Genomic DNA, 19,092 nt, shown 5'->3' on the forward strand with positions numbered 1-19,092 from the left:
ATGGGGGAGACTGCGGTATGGAATAAGGAGGCCTCTGAGTTGTGGGGCACTCATTTTGAAGAACAGCTAAATGAACCACAATGGACTGTAACCTCAAGCCCCTCTGCTCTAGCCCTGCTCTGTGCTTCAGGGTTGCGTGGAGGAGGCAGGGCAGTCAGTGTCTTTGCCAGAGAAGTCTACAGAGCGGGGAAGGAGGTTCACTAATGTGAGTATGGAGCAGGAGGCACATGGAGAGTCGCCGGCAGTTCAACCCGATCTTTGAGGGAATGAAAGAGACAAGCCTGACCCCTGCCAGTTATACATGGTGCCTGTGGTCAGGTGGCTTTCAGTTCCTTTATGCATCAGGGATTCTAAACCCTGGCTGCACATTAGAATAGACTGGGATTTTAAAAATAAATTTTAATGCTTATGTCTGGACCCATCTCCAGAGAATCTGATAAAAATGATTTGGGAGGGGATCCTGACTTCAGTAGATCCTAAAGTGCACATATTTGCTTGTTACTTTGTTTGGGGGTGGAAAACAACTATTCTTTCATTCTGTGTTCTGGATTAATGCTTTGCCTTCTTCAGACCTTGGACAGCTCACAGAGGGTTACACCGTCGGCTTTTGCTCCAGAAAAAAACCTCACAAGAGTCCTACTGCGCCCTCTTGTGTCAGCAATGATAACGTGCAGTTCCTAAGAAAAACACTTTATTACACAAGTTACCTCCAGAGAAGAAAAATATACAAAAAAGAAAAAAGATACAAGTAACCTGTAATCCTCACTGTTAGAAAACATATGTATATTTTTGCAGAATTTTTGATAAATTTTGTTCTTTACAAAAATAAAAGGTCGTATATGCTGTCTTGTTAACATTTTACTTAATAACTGTGAATGTGTTTTCATGTAAATAATTTTAATTCTGTAACATTCTAATTGCTTGCATAACTGAATGCTATTTAACATGCAATGGTAGTAAAAATATTTAACATTTATTGGGCACTTATTACATGCCAGGAACTGTGCTAAGTATTTGGTATGGATAATCTCATTGTATATGCACATCACCCATATGAATGAAGCAGGTATTGTAATTATTCCCATTTTACAGATGAGGACATCGATGTTAATTTTCCTAAGTGGTGGAACCAGAATGCAACATAAGCATTTTACTCTATATTACCAGGTACATTCAATCTATCACTTACTGTTGTCATATTTGTTGCTTCCTTTGAGAATTGTCTTCTCTCTCTCTTTCACACACACACACACACACCCACAGGAACTGTTTCATTATTCCTTATGCTAGACTCTTGGATGGATTCACGGAAAAAGGCATTAATTTTAATGTTCTTACATCTCTTACCAAAATTTCTCAAAAAAATGAGATATTACACTCTCAGCATCTTAGCTGAAGGTTAATGGAATGTGTGTTGTGTATTCTCATGTTTTAAAAGTATCAGCTGTAATTTCTAACATAGCGTAGAATATACTAGTATATACTTTATTGGACTACACTATTTGACATACATGTAAACAAATGTGTTTTAGGGTCTAAGTAATCTTTAAGAGTGTAAAAGACTTCTAATATCAAAAACTTAGAGCACTGCTGCTGTAGGAAAAGAAGCTGGAGTCCCATTTCTATGTCTGCCCCCTGTGCACCAATACTTTGTTCTCCTACTGCTGTCTTTTTGGGCCACAGACTCACCTTGGCTGTAGGAGCCACCCTTTCCTGTCAAAAAGGCCTTTTTAATTATTTGTGCTTTTACGTCCATCCCTACTTGTGTCAATAGGTGTGACAACCATACAGCCCAACATTTTCAGATAAAATTTTGTCCCTCTGTTACTCTCCCTCAACCTTCCAAGAATGCTGAGATAGGGTCAGCTGTGTCTGAGGAGGAGCAACTTGGTACTGTGGAAAGAGAATTAGGTGTGAATAGCACTTCTATTAGGGACCAGTTTGGAAACTATGGGTAGGTTACTTAATCGCTTTAATCTAGGTCTCCTTATCCATAACAATGAGAACATTATCTACATTTTTAAGGTAGAGAAAATGAAATGAATTGGATATTTAGTACCAAGCTAAGCAGAGAATGTGAATTGGACAATGTCTACTATTTGTCTGTGTCTGTATTCATCCCTTTATTTTCAGCTTTTTTTTAATGCCTTCCTGTTTTATATGTGGCTCTTGTAAATACCATATAACTGGATTTTTAAAACATCCAACCTGACAATCTCAGTATAACAAGAGAGTTTTATTCATTAACTTGCTTCTCTTTTTCATTTTACCACCTACACAGGTATTCTTCTTCAATGTATTGTTTAGTGTTAGTTTTTTGAATTTACAAAAATGCAATCCCACTGAATTGACTCCTCCATGAATTTGCCTTTTGCACTCTCCCTTATGGTTTCAGATCGTGCATGTTATTGTGTAAAGCTATAGTTCATTCAACTTCTTCAGTGTATAGTTCATTTTGTGACAATCTCAAAATGTGTCTATCTGTTGTGTTACATTAGACATCTGGATTACCTCTGGTAGCATACACACACACACACACACACACACACACACACACACACACACACACATATATCTATTCATTTTTGCCGGCATGGTCAATACTCCCATGAAAATGTCTTCCAGCGCATATGTGCAGGATTTTCGAGAAGTGAAATTGCAGACCCGAGGGTAGACATGTGCTCTATTTACCAGGCAATGCTACACTGTTTTCTTTTTCTCTTCTTTTTTACCTTTGTGACATACAATGATTTTGTGTAACAATTATTAATGATCACATGCACTAAATCATCAGAATTATAGGACTTTCCCACTATTTTTGAACATATACCAGTAACATATTTATACAAATACAGCTCAAAGAAAGCCAAACACCATTTCATATTTGACAATACTTTCTGTGTGATCTTTATAATAAATAAGCCAAATTTCACGCTTTGCATTAGTGTACTATTAACATCAACCCCAATTCTTAATAAAACCTTATAGACACTCAAGCCTATAATCCCAGCACTTTGGGAGGCCGAGGCGGGTGGATCACGAGAGATCGAGACCATCCTGGTCAACATGGTGAAACCCCGTCTCTACTAAAAATACAAAAAAATTAGCTGGGCACGGTGGCGCGTGCCTGTAATCCCAGCTACTCAGGAGGCTGAGGCAGGAGAATTGCCTGAACCCAGGAGGTGGAGGTTGCAGTGAGCCGAGATTGCGCCATTGCACTCCAGCCTGGGTAACAAGAGCAAAACTCTGTCTCAAAAAAAACAAAAAACAACAAAAAAAAACCTTATAGACAAATCTATCCAATCTTAATCAGTTTAACCATAAGATTCTCATAAACCTTTCGTAACCCGTTACAATTTTCATTAGAGCCGATCAGTGCTCTAAGAAAAACCTTAATTTTAATATTCAATTTACAGAAAAACTGAATACCCCTTTAAGTTTAGCAAATACGTTCACACACAGAATGTCTTTTACAATTAATTTTTTATAAACCTTCCACAACTTGTTCAAACATTTAGATATTTTCTACCTCACTTAAAACAATCTTTTAGCCCTCTAAACTTAAGCAAGCAATCCACATTCCTTTGCCTTCTTATAATCTTTTACTAAAAGTATATTCTGCTTTCCTTGCATGCCTTGCATGTAGAACAGTTTCTTTAGTAGTCTTGGATATATGTTACCATGTTAACTCTTAGCAGCTTTTACTTTTGGTGAAAAACCTGGTTAGTAACGGATTGTGTGGAACCCAGCACATCAGACAAAAGTGCAGATAAGGTCTGACTCTTTCCAACATAGCTAGGGGCATGGCTAACCCACATGTCCCCAGGCCTTATCTAGAATCTAATACTTCAAAGTATATTCTTTTAATTATTTAAAAATGTACATTTAAATTATTTTGACTGCAGTCACCCTGTTGTGCTATCAAACACTAGATCTTTTCATTTTTTTTCCTGCTTGTTTTTGTACCATTAACCATCCTTACCTCCCCCTAGTATCCTACTACCCTTCCCAGTCTCTGGTAACCATCCTTCTACTATCTATCTCCATGAGTTCTATTATTTTAATTTTTAGGTTTCATAAATAAGTGAGAAATTTGATGTTTATCTTTCTGTGCCTGGCTTACTTCACTTAACTATGATGACCTCCAGTTATACTCACGTTGTTGCAAAGGACAGGACCTCATTCTTTTCTATGGCTGAATAGTATTCCATTGTGTATATGTACCACATTTTCTTTATCCATTCATCTGTTGATGCACACTTAGGTTGCTTCCAAATCTTGGCTGCTGCGAACAGTGCTGTAACAAACAAGAGAGTGTGGATACCTCTTTGATATACTGATTTCCTTTCTTTTGGGTATATATATATATATATATATATCAAGCAGGGAGACTGCTGGATCACATGGTGGCTCTATTTTTAGTTTTTTGAGGAACCTCCAAACTGTTCTCCACAGTGGTCGTACTAATTTACATTTCTACCAACAGTGAAAAGAATCCCCCTTTTCTCCACATCCTGCCAGCAATTGTTATTTCCTGTCTTTTGACTATATGTCATTTTAACCAGGGTGAGATGATATCTCATTGTAGTTTTAATTTTGCATTTCTCTGATGATCCATTAGTGATGTTGTGCACTTTTTGGTATGTTTTCTTGCCATTTGTATGTATTATTTTGAGAAATGCCTATTGAAACCTTTTGCCCATTTTAAAATTGAATTATTAGACTTTTTTAATGTAGAGCTGCTTGAGCTCCTTACATATTTTGGTTATTAATCCCTTGGCAGGTGAGTAGTTGGCAACTATTTTCTCCTATTCTGTGGGTTGTCTCTTCACTTTGCCGCTTGTTTCCTTTGCTGTGCAGAAGCTTTTTAACTTGATATGATCTCTAAAACCATATATTGAATAACTCATCCTGATTAGGAAAAAAAAAACCCTCTTCATTTACATAGGCTATCTTTAGCATTTTCCAGTAAAAAGTTTTATACTTTTCTCCATGTACTACTTACATATATTTTATTACACTAATGCAAAGTAATTTAATCTTACTCTTACAAATGATATATTTTATAGTTTTATTTTTGAACGCATTGTGGCTTGTATGTAGAAATACTATTAACTTTCATATATTAAGTTTACATTCAGAAACCTTCCTATGCTTTTATTAATTTCAACCACTTCTGTAGATTATTTGAATTTTCAATGCTATCATCTATAAATAATGAGCTTTCTATTTTCATTTCCAAACATATTCTTTTTTTTTTTTCTTGCTCACCTTATTATATTCACTGGACTTTCCTATATAATGTAAAACATATAATAGAGGGTATCTTTGTCTTGTTATTGGCTGCAAAAGGAATCTTTTCAATATGGCATTATTAAGAATAATGCTTGCTATAGGGTTTTTCCTTTTTAAAAAATATCCTCTATCAGATTATGAAACACAGAACTTTTCATCATGAAAAGGGAGTTTTCACTGACTGCTTTTTCTTCGTCTATTGAGACAGTGATATGATTTTCTTCATTTAAACTGTTAATTCAGTGATTTCAGTGAATTGTTTTCCTGATGTTAAACCAATCCTTTGATTCCTGAGACAAACACTCTTAGGTGCTAATATATTATCTATTTTTTAAGGGCACTGCTTGATTCGGTTTGCTGATATTTTATTTAGAATTAGTTTTGGTTTTGTTTTTACCCACTTTCTTGTTTGGTTTTGATATTAAGACTACACTGGCCATTAGTCTCTGGAAGAGTTTGTGTAATCTTGGAATTAATTGTTCCTTGAATTTTTCTGTAAAGACCAATAGGCCTGAAGATTTTTTTGAGTGTTTCTGTTAATGGATCCAATTTTGTTAATAATTATAAAAATATACAAATTTCCTACTTCTTCTAGAATTCGTGTGGAAAGTTGTATTTTTAAAATTATCTCAGTATGTCTTAATTGTGAAATTAATAGGCTTAAATTTGGCTATAGTACATTTTTACCTATTACATTTCTGATGTGTTGATAGTTAAGTATTTTTATCCTAATATTTCTTGTCTTCTCTCTTCTTCTCCTTAACCTTTTCAGAATCTTGTCTGTTTTAGTCATCTTTTCTAAACAACCAACTCCTGTCCTTTATTCTCTCATTTATGTTTATTTTCTGTTGGATTACTTGCGGCTTTTTTCTTTATTATTGACTTCCTTCATTCTACTTCCTTTGGAGTTAATTTGCTGGCATTTTTTCCAGTTTCTTATGTAGGATGATTAACACCCACTGACCTTTTTGACCCTTTTTCTTTTAAATGAAAACATTAACAATCATTAAATTTCTCTACAACTGCCATAGCATTTCACAAGTTTTGACATAGTATTTTTGCTTCTGCTTTGACCCGTGAATTATTTAGTGTTTTTCAAAATTCCCAAATATATGAAATTTATTTTTAGTTTTGTTTTAACTAATTCTTAGCCTTAACTAATTCTTAACTAATCATTTTGGCCAGAGAGCATTGTTTCCGTGGTGTCAGTCTTTTGTTTCTGTTGAGGATAGCTTTATGACCTCACAGGTTATCAGCTCTTGAAAATGTCCCTACCTACTCGGGAGAATGTGCATTCATTAGCTGTTGTGCACAATGCTGCATGTATCTAAACTTGCAAATTGTGCTGTGAAATCTTCTATATCATGATTCATGTTTTGTCTGCTTGAACTATTAATTTCTGAGAGAGGTGTGTTAAATAAAATACTCAACTATGTGTTTGTTTGCTCCTCTTGCAGTTCTATTTTCTGAAAATTTAATTATGCTTTTCAGTGAAATTTTAGAACTTTGTATCTTCCTGATGAATTGAACCTTCTATCATTCTGAAGTGAAACTCCACCAGTAGTAATGCTTTTTTTCCCCTTTAAAACAACTTTTTTAAAAAAATCGGATATCAACTAGCTATGCCCAGTCTCTTTAAACAAATTAAATTAATCATATTTGATTAGAGAAAACATTAATCATACTTGATTAATATTTTCTTTTTTGTTAATAATTTTCATTTTGTTTTAGTCTTTGAGTTCTTATGATTTGGGTGTAAGTAGTATATAGTTGGATTTAAAAATATTCACTTAATGCATTTTTAAGAATGCCTTTCAGCAAAGCTTTTGGCTAGCAAACCCAGAAAATCATCAATTTCTATTTATCTTGTTTTGCCTTCATTCTTAGAAAATGCTCTCTGATTATAGAATTCCAAATTGTCAGCTCTCACCACCCCAAAGCTACTGTTCCACTCTGATTATAGAATTCCAAATTGTCAGCTCTCACCACCCCAAAGCTACTGTTCCACTCTGATTATAGAATTCCAAATTGTCAGCTCTCACCACCCCAAAGCTACTGTTCCACTCTGATTATAGAATTCCAAATTGTCAGCTCTCACCACCCCAAAGCTACTGTTCCACTCTGATTATAGAATTCCCAATTGTCAGCTCTCACCACCCCAAAGCTACTGTTCCACTCTGATTATAGAATCCCAAATTGTCAGCTCTCACCACCCCAAAGCTACTGTTCCACTCTGATTATAGAATTCCAAATTGTCAGCTCTCACCACCCCAAAGCTACTATTCCACTCTGATTATAGAATTCCCAACTGTCAGCTCTCACCACCCCAAAGCTACTATTCCACTCTGATTATAGAATTCCCAATTGTCAGTTCTCACCACCCCAAAGCTACTATTCCACTCTGATTATAGAATTCCCAACTGTCAGCTCTCACCACCCCAAAGCTACTATTCCACTCTGATTATAGAATTCCCAATTGTCAGGTCTCACCACCCCAAAGCTACTATTCCACTCTGATTATAGAATTCCCAACTGTCAGCTCTCACCACCCCAAAGCTACTATTCCACTGTCTTCTGGTTTCCATTGCTGTCCTTGAGAAGTCAGACATTAATCTAAATGCCAGCTCTTCCTAGGTCTTAGTCCATCTTTTTTCTCTGGCCACCAAAATCTTCTCTTTTTGGCATTCTGAAGTTTTATTATATGTCTAGATATAAAAAAGAAAACACTATGTATTCTGCTGTTCAATAGGTTTCTTGGATCTGATATTCTTTCCCAAATTTTGTCTCAGCTTGATCTTACCTCCCTCTGAAACCTCAGTTGACTATGTCAAATCTCACACAACTCTCCTGTGTCAACCTTTATTTTGTCTTTTTCATCTCCCTCTGTGTACTACATTCTGGATAGATTGATCTCTCTTGCTCATTCACTGATTTTCTCAGTAGTGTTATTTGTTTTAATGTGTTCAAATTTTAAATTTTTGATTATTATACCTTTCAGTTCTAGAAGTTTGTTTAGTTCTCTTTCAAATCTTCATAGGCCTTCTTAACAGACTGTTTTCTGTTCATATTTCAATCTTTTCCTTTAATTCCTTAAATGTAGTGAAGTTCTCTTATAATCCAGATAATCTCTTTCTATTGTCTGTTGATTCTGTCCTCATTCACACATGTTCCTTTGGCTGAAAGCTGCTCCCTTTCTTAGAACTGGGTTACCAGGAATTCTCTGAGGTGTGAGTCGAGGTTCCATTCTTCCAGAGAACGTTTGCTTTTGTCTGCAGCTTTAGGATGCTGCGAACACTGCTCTGTTGTAAATTATCAGTTTGAAGTCTTTTTGGAACACTTTGCTAATATAACCTTAGTCCAAAAACCTATATGAGGACAAATTCATGAATGCAAATCCTCAGGGAAGATTTCCTCCCTTTATCCAGCACCAAGGGTAAGACAACCTGTTTCACTGTGGGCCTCTCACTCACCTTGAGGCTAAGGGTGTAGCTCTGTGAGATCACAAATTTATATAGATGGCTTCTATTAGATTTCTCCACCTTGAGCAGACCTTGGGATCTTATGCTTAACTCCTGTCCAGTGGCTAAAGGATAAAGGTGAATGTGCTGCCTAAGTTCTCTGGGTCCCACAGAAACTTTCAGGGTAAAATCTGGCTTTGGTGTCTCCATGTCTTTCTGGATTCCTGCTTTCACTTAACTTTGGGGAATCTGTGAATTTATTAATCTTATACCATCTCATATTTGCTATTCTGTGCATTTAAAGAATATGTTTTTGTCTTATCCAAACTTCTACTTATTTGTATTGAGAAGGTCGTCTCAGGTATCAAATGATTTATACATACAAAAATTAGCTTGGCATGGTGGCAGGCGCCTGTAGTCCCAGCTGCTGGGGAGGCTGAGGCAGGAGAATCACTTGAGCCTGGGAGGTGGAGGTTGCAGTGAGCCGAGATTGTTTCACTGCACTCCAGCCTGGGTAACAGAGCAAGACTCTGTCTCAAAAATAAAAATAAATAAATGAATATCATTTACACAGCCAGAAATAGAAATCCTAGACTTGTCCCAAGCTTCTTGTTTTGTGCCTTCTATTTGTCCTTTGTTTTCCATGCTTTTTTTTTCTGTATTTTTTTTTAAATTGTTTCGTTTTTATTTTTCTCTTTCTCCTTTCACTGATTTGTGATTCATTGTCTCTGTGTTTTTAGTATTTACCCTCAAAATATTACCTGCATCTTTACTTTAACCTTGCTTCTGAACAATAAACATGGCTTAGAAGATTAAATCCAATTACCCCTCTCTCGACTTACACAGTATTTAAAAAAAATCAGTATTTTAACTCATTATTTAATCTCACAATTTAAATATTTTAACCTTCTATAGAAAAGCTTTTTTCAGGGTGGGCACAGTGGCTCACATGTGTAACCCCAGCACTTTGGGAGGCGGAGGTGGGTGGATCACTTGAGGTAAGGAGTTTGAGATCAGCCTGGCCAACATGGTGAAATCCTGTCTCTACTTTAAATACAAAAATGTGCCATGCATGGTGGCTTGTGCCTGTAATCCCAGCTACTTGGGAGGCTGAGGCAAGAGAATCACTTGAACCCAGGAGGCTGAGCCGGTATATAGTAGTGAGTTGGCAGTTACTTTTTTCTTAGCACTTTGAAGGTATTATTACCCAGTCTTTTAGCTTCTATTATTTCTGCTGTGATCCCCACAATTTGTCTTTCTCCTCTATGCCACCTCCATGTTCTGTGCTTTTTCTTCTCAAATGCTGATGAAATTTATGTTTCAGCCTTCTCATTCTGTCCTCCACATGATGGTTTTTCATCAAATCCTTATCTCCTGGCTTCATTCTGAGTAACTTGGATTTATCTTGATGTTTATTATTTTTTCCCTTCTCTTCAGGAGGTGCAGGGCTTGCTTTTAAATCGACTTAAAGTATGACATGTATAACATGCTGCCTAGAACATTTCAGTAATTACACTTTTTATTTCATCTGCATTTTTGCTAGTCCTTCATTCCTGCTTATTTAAAAAAAATGGATATTTTATTGTAACAGTTTTTCTATTCCAAATCTCATTATGCCAATCATCTGAAGTCTTTATGCAGGAGGTAGAACACTCTGTACTGATGAATTGCTTTTGCAAACTCTCACTCTGCTGGTTTGTTTTCTTAGGTGTATGATGATTGTATGTTTGACTACGTCTGACCACAGAATCCATGAGAGTTCTGAGTTCTTGGGTTGTTTTCCTCCACAGATAATGTGCCTACAAGGAACCCCTAACATTTCAACTTTATTTATTTTTGGAGGTGGGTCCCAAGTCCAAATCTACTTCTGCTGTGGGCATCTGCCCTCAGGAAAAAGCCAGCTTCTTGCTATGCTCAAGTCCAGTCTTAGCCCACTGTTATGTTCTCTTGTTTGCAATTGCTTTTGTTTGCTTGTTTTGGCCTTGAAAACTCTGTGTTTGCTCATGATGTCAGCAGTGCTTGAAAAACTCATGCTTCTTATAATCTATTCAGAATCTGTCAGTACTTCAGCTAATCAACTCTTCATAATATCTAGTCTGCCTGATTGTTAGATGTCAGAAGTCTAATCAATGACAGTTATTGTTGATTCAGAAGACATAGCTTCTGTACCACGGAGCCACGTGGGATCCAGTCTTGGAGTGTTGAGAAATTAATAAACGGTTATTCAAAGAGGTTGACAAATACAATTGATTGTTGCCGAGTTACACAGATTTTTGGATCAGCATTTTAGAAATGGGAATTAGGTCTCCATAATGTAAATTTGTTTTGACACAGCTGCCATTTCAGATTCAAATGACAAAATTTGGTCTTGAGGAAGCAGCATATACTGTTCAGTTGTTCAACAAGGTGGTACCGATGCCACTGATAACACAGCTTCCTGCGGCAAGTCTTTCTGTCAGTTCACATCAAAATATGCACTTAGCATGAAGGAAAAAGTGGCCTTTCGGCTCCCCAAGTTCATTTCCTTATTGTCTCCTCTCCCTTTTCTCCTCTTGCTGGCTGGCAAAATTACATCTAGATCTTAAGTTTAAACCCCAAAGGGGAGCAAACCATTAGGAATCAAAGGGGTGAGGGCCCAAGAATATTAGTCCCTCCAACATCAGAAATGTTCAAGACAGAAAAGAAAAGAATGTGCCTTTTCCATGGGAATGAAGACGGTTTTGTAGCATCTCCTGTGTGCTAGAATTAGTTCAGTTGACATCCTCATAATAAGATGCACCCTTCTATTTTCACTCATCTCAGATATGAATTATTAAAGACTCTTATTATCCTCTGTAAGTCCTGCATATAATGTAGAACTCATCTTGAAAAAAAAAACTGGAAATAACAACATCAAAAAATACTGCATCTGGAGCTTGACTCCTGCCCATCATTAAATCACTCCTTGTACTTTTGTACCAAAACATTTTCCCCATTTTATTTCCATCTCGTGCAGAAGGTAATTACCCTTCAGAGACACCTGCAGGGAGAGGCTACGAGGATGTCTGATAATTTTTAATGTGTTTGTCTCTACATTTTCTTTCCAGCATTCTACTAAGTCGAGCACATCTGCCATAAAGCATCAGTGGAGGATGACTTCATTAAATATTAAATACTGTTTTCTGCCTTTACAAGTGTTTGCCCTATACAAAATCCTCTAATGTTAGAAGCATACAGGAGGGCCACAAAAATCTTTAGGAACCTCAAACTGTCCCTTGAAATAGGCCACCCACTGAGATGCTGTTAGTTTCTTAGAAGCAGTTAACCACCTGCTGCTTTTCCCAGTCGAACAACTTTATGATAATATCTCTACATAATTGTTTTAATGATAACTTGAGACAGAATATTTGTTGACTAGAGGCAATCTTTAAGATGTATAAAACTTATTTGTACCATAGCCTATCATTCAAAAAGAAGGGAAAAGTAGATATAAGTCTTATACTGCTTTTTTCAAAATCAATTTCTTTGCCTTTACATATATAATTGGAAATATAGATTTCAATCTATTTTATATTCACTTTGGAATTTTCCTGTTCTAAAATTTTAAGCCCTAGAGAAATCTGAGACTGTTAGTTTTCCTTTTAGTGCCATCTGCTGGTCTAGTTATTCTGACTGGGTTCTGGTTTGTTCACTAGAGAAAACTTAGTTTTTTCATACAATAAAAAATCTTCATACAGAAATCTTGCTAAAAGATTTTTATTTCACATGTACCTAATACTTGTTACATTTGAATTTGGAGATCTTTTATATTTAACCTCCAAAGTTATAATTATCATGACTTAAAGTCATTTTTAAGTAGACCCATATCAATATTACATATTATTATAATGTATTGAGGCTGACAAGCTGACTTTTCTATTTCCCTTGGTAGTTACGAAAGTTTTAAAAGTTAACATTAATGTTTAATTCTTTAATTTCAAAGAAGGAAAGTTTAAGGCTACAGGAAAGAAATTGGTAACTTGAACATTTTGTGATTTCAGTGAACTCTTTCCAACCTCAGAAAAAGAATTTACACTTACTTTATACACTATCAAAAAGGTGGGTTTTGAACTGGTGAGTCTTGGATACTTTCTGCATTATCACATCTAGTTATGAGCAATATTGTTTGGTTTTCTGTAGTCGATGACTGACACCTTCCAAAATCCCAGATGTTCATTTATTGCATTGTTTCAAATAGAGCAATCCTTATGGCTCTCCAATAGAGGGTATTTCTCCAGCTCTGGAAGGTGCCCAGTGGTTTGCTTGCTGTGCCTCTGGCATGCTCACCGTCTCAGTGGTTAGCCGAACACTGGAAAACATCTTCTCTCTCCTCTGCTCACTGATGAGATATAATTTATGTTGATTCAGCTCTTCACAAATTGCCATCTGTCAGCTTTGCTTTTTCTAATCCCTCATCTCCTTCCTCCATTATAATTAGTTGGACTGGCAGAAGCTCAGGTATTGGCTTGGAGCAAAGGCTCTCTGTCAACAGAGAAGATCTCATTTGAAACCCACACCTCACTCATAAATTGCCTTCTTTTCAAACTCAACTGTGGCAATATTTTCATTTGGTTTTTCATCGTCCTCTGATTCACAGGAAATAAAACAGCAGCACCCACTGACATCTCTGGCTTCTGAGACTGGATTGAGGAGCAATTTGGCATCTATATCTTCCAAATAATCTGTCTTTCTTGGTATTTTCTAATCTTGTTTTAGGTTTCCAGGAGCTAGACATATGGAATATTCACAGTGAGAATACCCAGAGTCCTGCTTCTTCATGTCCCCGAGGCACAGATAAATTTTACTGAAGATTTTTGGTCCAAAGGGATTGTCTTTTTATTCTTTATATAGATCATTAAAAATGTTTCTATAGCCCTGGAATATAGGAAAAGTCACTTAATGCTAATTAGAAAGTAGACAAACACCATTTAATTAATAAGAATATGAAAGCATGATGAAAATCTTCATGTTGACAGACTAAAATTAAGTGTAAGTGAATCTTAATGTTTTCAAAAATGCTTTCCTTAAGCCCAAATTTCTCAACCTCGACACCATTGACGTTTTGGACCAGATAGTTCTTTGTTGTGTGGGTCATCCTAGGCACATGGGATACTTAACAACAACCCCGGCTTCTACCTACTGATCTTGGCCATACACCTGAACCCCAACTTGGGACAACCAAGAATGTCTCCAGACGTTGCCATATATCTCCTGAGGGATAAAGTTATGCCTCCAACTGAGAACCAAAGTCATTATTATGTGAACATCAATGAAAGAAAAATACTAAAATATGAGCCATTATCCAGAAGTCCAGGTGGGTTTCTTTAGCTTTCAAGTGACCACACTGTAAGAGAAATGTCAAAGAAATTCAAACACGATACAAAAATATAGAATTTAAAAGTAGAGAGGAATATAAAAATATTTCTTCTGGAAATGGAGAGCTAGGATGTAGCTCATAAACACAGACTCTGGACACCCTCCCAGCAAAACCTGAGGCCTGAACACAGGACTCATTAGTCAAATATTCCAGCAGAGAGGTTCCCAATGACAATTATTGTTTATTTTATGAGAAATCAAAAACCTGTGAAAACGTGTGATGGATTGCCGCTAGTGGCAAACTGCTTTTACAACCATCGATCTGATGGATACAGTCTGAGTGATAAAAGAAGGAAAAGTCTCTAATGGGTTACGTTAATGTCATGGTTCTTGGCCACAAGCCTTCTGACTACACCCTCCTTGAGGACCTGAGTATACTTGAGTTTTATGCATTTTCTGGAAACAGAGTCCATATGTTTGAAGTATACATCAAATTATCTGGCAGCTTTTTACAGTGTTCAGCCTGACCCCCATTAAGCATGGAAGTTATAAATTTATAGTTCTGGGGAAACTTTTCCAATGGGCATGCTAATACACACTATGGCATTCTATTATAACAAGTTTTCCTTACTTCATGCAGTTGGATGTACCATGAGATAAATCATGCCCATGAAATATAAAAACTCCTGCAATAGAGGGAGGACTCAAGATGGCATTGTGAGAACAACCCAAGATTGAAGCTCTCGGTGAATCTGCGGAGAGGTGAGTCACAGCTGCATTTCCAGACTGATCTTTGTTGCCCACAGAATGGGAAAATTCCCAAGTATAAAGGAGACGTAGGACGCCAGGCAGAGGTACTGCCTGGCGAAGCTGGCAGCTGGGGTGGCGGCGGCCGGCCCTACCCAGCGCTCTCCACAGGGCGTGCTTGTCCGGGTGCCCTGTTGAACCAGCAACCTAAGACTTGAGAGGGCTGAACTTGAGAATGAACGGGACTTGGACAGTGGGCCAGTCCAGGGAATTTCAGAGACACAGCGTTTGGGGTAGCGCAGTGGGACGGACAAAACAGCGATTCCAAACGCTCCCCATGCAGATGGTCCCTAAGACACTCTGTGGGGAAGGAGCATCCACCATTACTGAGGCAACCTGCCCCTACTGAGATACACGCCAACTGCTGACGCAGCCTGCCATTGCCGAGGCAACCCATTACAACAGAGAGACTCCACCGCAGGGTGTAGCCTGTGGCAGAGACCGCAGCAGAAGAGCAGAGCCTGCAGCAACAGGGCGAACCACACAACAGCAGGGCGGAGCCTCGGCAGGCAAACAGTGACTAGACTGCCTCCTAGCTGGGCAAGACACCTCAACAGACATCCAAAAATAAAGCCCAAACCCCGCAAGACAGAGCATTTGAGAAAAAAGGGTTTTTTTAATGAGGTCTGTTGCAGCAGAATCAAACATAGCAGCCTAACAGCCCTGAATGAACAACAGAGCTCACAGCTCAGCAATTGAGCTCCTATAAAGTACAGACTGTCTCCTCAAGCAGCTCCCTGACCCCTCTATATCCAAAAGACTGACATTTGGCAGGCATCATCCTGGGACAAAGAGAGCAGAAAAAGAAACTGGTAGCATCCCTCACTGTTCCACAGCTGCTATAGGTGCACCCCAGACAAGCAGGGCCTGGAGTGGACCTCAGCAGTCATACAGTGAAGGGGCTAGACTGGTAGAAGGAAAACCAAGTAACAGAAATATTTCATCACCAACAATCTGGGTGTCAACTCAGAGACCCAATGGAAAAGTCAGCAACTACACAGACAACAGGTGGATAAATCCACAAAGATGTGAAGAAACCAGTGCAAAAAAAAAGGAAAACCCCCGAAACCAGAACACCTCACCTCCTAGAAAGGACAAAAACTCCTCACCAGCAAGGGAACAAAGCTGGATGGAGAATGACTGTGATGAAGTGACGAAATTAGACTTGAGAAGGTGGATAATGAGAAACATTTGTGAGCTAAAAGAACATGTATTAAATCAATGGAAAGAAACTAAGGAACTTGAAAAAAGATATAAAAAAAGATTTGAGGAAATGGTGACAAGAATGGATAACTTAGGGAGGAATATGAATGAATTAAAGGAGCTGAAAAACACAATACGAGAACTTCGCGAAGCATGCACAAGTTTCAATAGCCGAACTGACCAAGCAGAAGAAAGAATATCTGAAATCGAAGATCAACTCAATGAAATAAAATGAGGAACCAAGATCAGAGAAAGAAGCACAAAAAGGAATGAACAAAGTCTCCAAGAAATATGGGACTATGTGAAAAGACCTAACCTACGTTTGATAGGTGTACCAGAAGGGGACGAAGAGAATGAATTAAAGCTGGAAAATACTCTTCAGGACACCATCCAGGAAAATTTCCCCCACCTAGCAAGACAGGCAAACACTCAAACGCAGGAAATACAGAGAACACCACAAAGATATTCCGCAGGAAGAGCAACCCCAAGGCACATAATCGTCAGATTCAACAAGGTTGAAATAAAGGAGAGAATACTAAGGGCAGCCAGAGAGAAAGGTTGGGTCACCCACAAAGGGAAGCCCATCAGACTCACAGCAGATCTCTCAGCAGAAACACTACAAGCCAGAAGAGAGTGGGGGCCAATATTCAACATTCTTAAAGAAAAGAACTTTCAACCCAGAATTTCATATCCAGCCAAACTGAGCTTCAGAAGTGAAGAAAAAATAAAATCCTTTGCGAACAAGCAAGTACTCAGAGATTTTCTCACCAACAGGCCTGCTTTACAAGAGCTCCTAAAAGAGGCACTACACATAGAAAGGAACAACCAGTACCAGCCATTCCAAAATCACACTGAATGCTAAAGAGCATCAACATAATGAAGAATCTACAACAACTAACAGGCAAAACAGCCACTTAGCATCAAAATGGCAGTATCAAATTCACACATAACAATATTAACCCTAAATGTAAATGGACTAAATGCACCAATCAAAAGACATAGACTGGCAAATTGGATAAAAATCCAAAACCCATCAGTGTGCTGTATCCAGGAAACCCATCTCACACGCAAGGATACACAAAGGTTCAAAATAAAGGGATGGAGGAAGATTTACCAAGCAAATGGAGAGCAAAAAAAAGCAGAAGTTGCAATTCTCATCTCTGATAAAATAGACTTTAAAGCAACAAAGATCAAAAGAGACAAAGAAGGCCATTACATAATGGTAAAACGATTGATACAACAAGAAGAGCTAATGATCCTAAACATATATGGACCCAATGCAGGAGCACCCAGATACATAAGGCAAGTTCTTAATGACTTACAAAGAGACTTAGACTCCCACACAATAATAGTGGGAGACTTTAACACTCCACTGTCAATACTAGACAGATCAACCAGACAGAAAATCAACAAGGATATCCAGGGCTTGAACTCAGACCTGGAGCAAGCAAACCTGATAGACATCTACAGAACTCTCCACCCCAAACCCACAGAATACACATTCTTCTCAGCACCACATCACACCTACTCTAAAATTGACCACATAATTGGAAGTAAAGCACTGCTCAGCAAATGCAAAACAACTGAAATCATAACAAACAGCCTCTCAGACCATAGTGCAATCAAGTTAGAACTCAGAATTCAGAAACCAACCCAGAACCGCACAGCTTCATGGAAACTGAACAACTGGCTCTTGAATGTTGACTGGGTAAACAATGAAATGAAGGCAGAAATAAAGAAGTTCTTCGAAACCAATGAGATTGAAGACACAACATGCCAGAATCTCTGGGACACATTTAAAGCAGTCTCTAGAGGAAAGTATATAGCAATAAGTGCCCATATGAGGAGAATGGAGAGATCCAAAATTGACACCCTATCATCAAAATTTAAAGAGCTAGAGGAGCAAGATGAAAAAAACTCAAAACCCAGCAGAAGACAAGAAATAACTAAGATCAGAGCTGAACTGAAGGAGATTGAGACACGAAAAACCCTTCAAAAAATCAATGAATCCAAGAGCTGGTTTTTTGAAAAGATCAACAAAATAGACAGACCACTAGCCAGATTGATTAAAAATAAAAGAGAGAACAACCAAATAGATGCAATAAAAAATGATAAAGGGGAAATCACCACAGACTCCAGAGAAATTAAAACCATCATCAGAGAATATTACAAACAACTCTATGCACATAAACTAGTAAACCTGGAAGAAATGGATAAATTCCTGGACTCCTGTGTCCTCCCAAGCCTAAACCAGGAGGAAGCTGAAACTATGAATAGACTAATAACAAGGTCAGAAGTTGAGGCAGCAATTAAGAGCCTACCACACAAAAAAAGCCCAGGTCCAGACGGGTTCACAGCCGAATTCTACCAGACACACAAAGAGGAGCTGGTACCATTCCTTCTAAAACTATTCCAAATAATCCAAAAAGAAGGAATCCTTCCCAAATCATTTTTTGAGACCAACATCATCGTGATACCAAAACCCGGCAGAGACCCTACAAGAAAAGAAAACTTCAGGCCAATATCCATGATGAACGTAGATGCAAAAATCTTGAATAAAATATTGGCAAGCCGATTGCAACAGCAAATCAAAAAACTTATTCATCATGATCAAGTAGGATTCATCCCGGGGATGCAAGGCTGGTTCAACATATGCAAGTATATCAACGTAATTCACCACATAAACAGAACCAAAAACAAAACCCACATGATTATCTCAAATGACGCAGAGAAGGCATTTGAAAAAATTCAACAGCCCTTTATGCTAAAAACCCTCAATAAACTTGGTATCGATAGAACGTATCTCAAAGTAATAAGAGCTATTTATGACAAACCAACAGCCAATATCATACTGAATGGGCAAAAACTGGAAGCATTCCCTTTGAAATCCGGCACTAGACAAGGATGCCCTCTTTCACCACTCCTATTCAATATAGTACTGGAAGTTCTAGCCAGAGCAATCAGGCAAGAAAAAGAAATAAAGCGTATTCAAATA

At 37.8% G+C, this 19,092-nt stretch overlaps 1 long non-coding RNA gene across 1 annotated transcript in view; it reads right to left on the reverse strand.

Moving 5' to 3' along the window:
- Positions 1-674: 674 nt before the first annotated feature.
- LOC128929455 (uncharacterized) overlaps positions 675-19,092 on the reverse strand; it is a 36,817-nt gene continuing 18,399 nt past the window's right edge. Inside the window, exon 3 of the long non-coding RNA XR_008476011.2 lies at positions 675-4,297. This is a non-coding gene — a long non-coding RNA (uncharacterized LOC128929455). The remainder of the gene's footprint in view (positions 4,298-19,092) is intronic.

The sequence above is a fragment of the Callithrix jacchus genome, chromosome 13, assembly GCF_049354715.1.
Source record: "Callithrix jacchus isolate 240 chromosome 13, calJac240_pri, whole genome shotgun sequence".
In the NCBI taxonomy this organism is placed as follows: domain Eukaryota; kingdom Metazoa; phylum Chordata; class Mammalia; order Primates; family Cebidae; genus Callithrix; species Callithrix jacchus.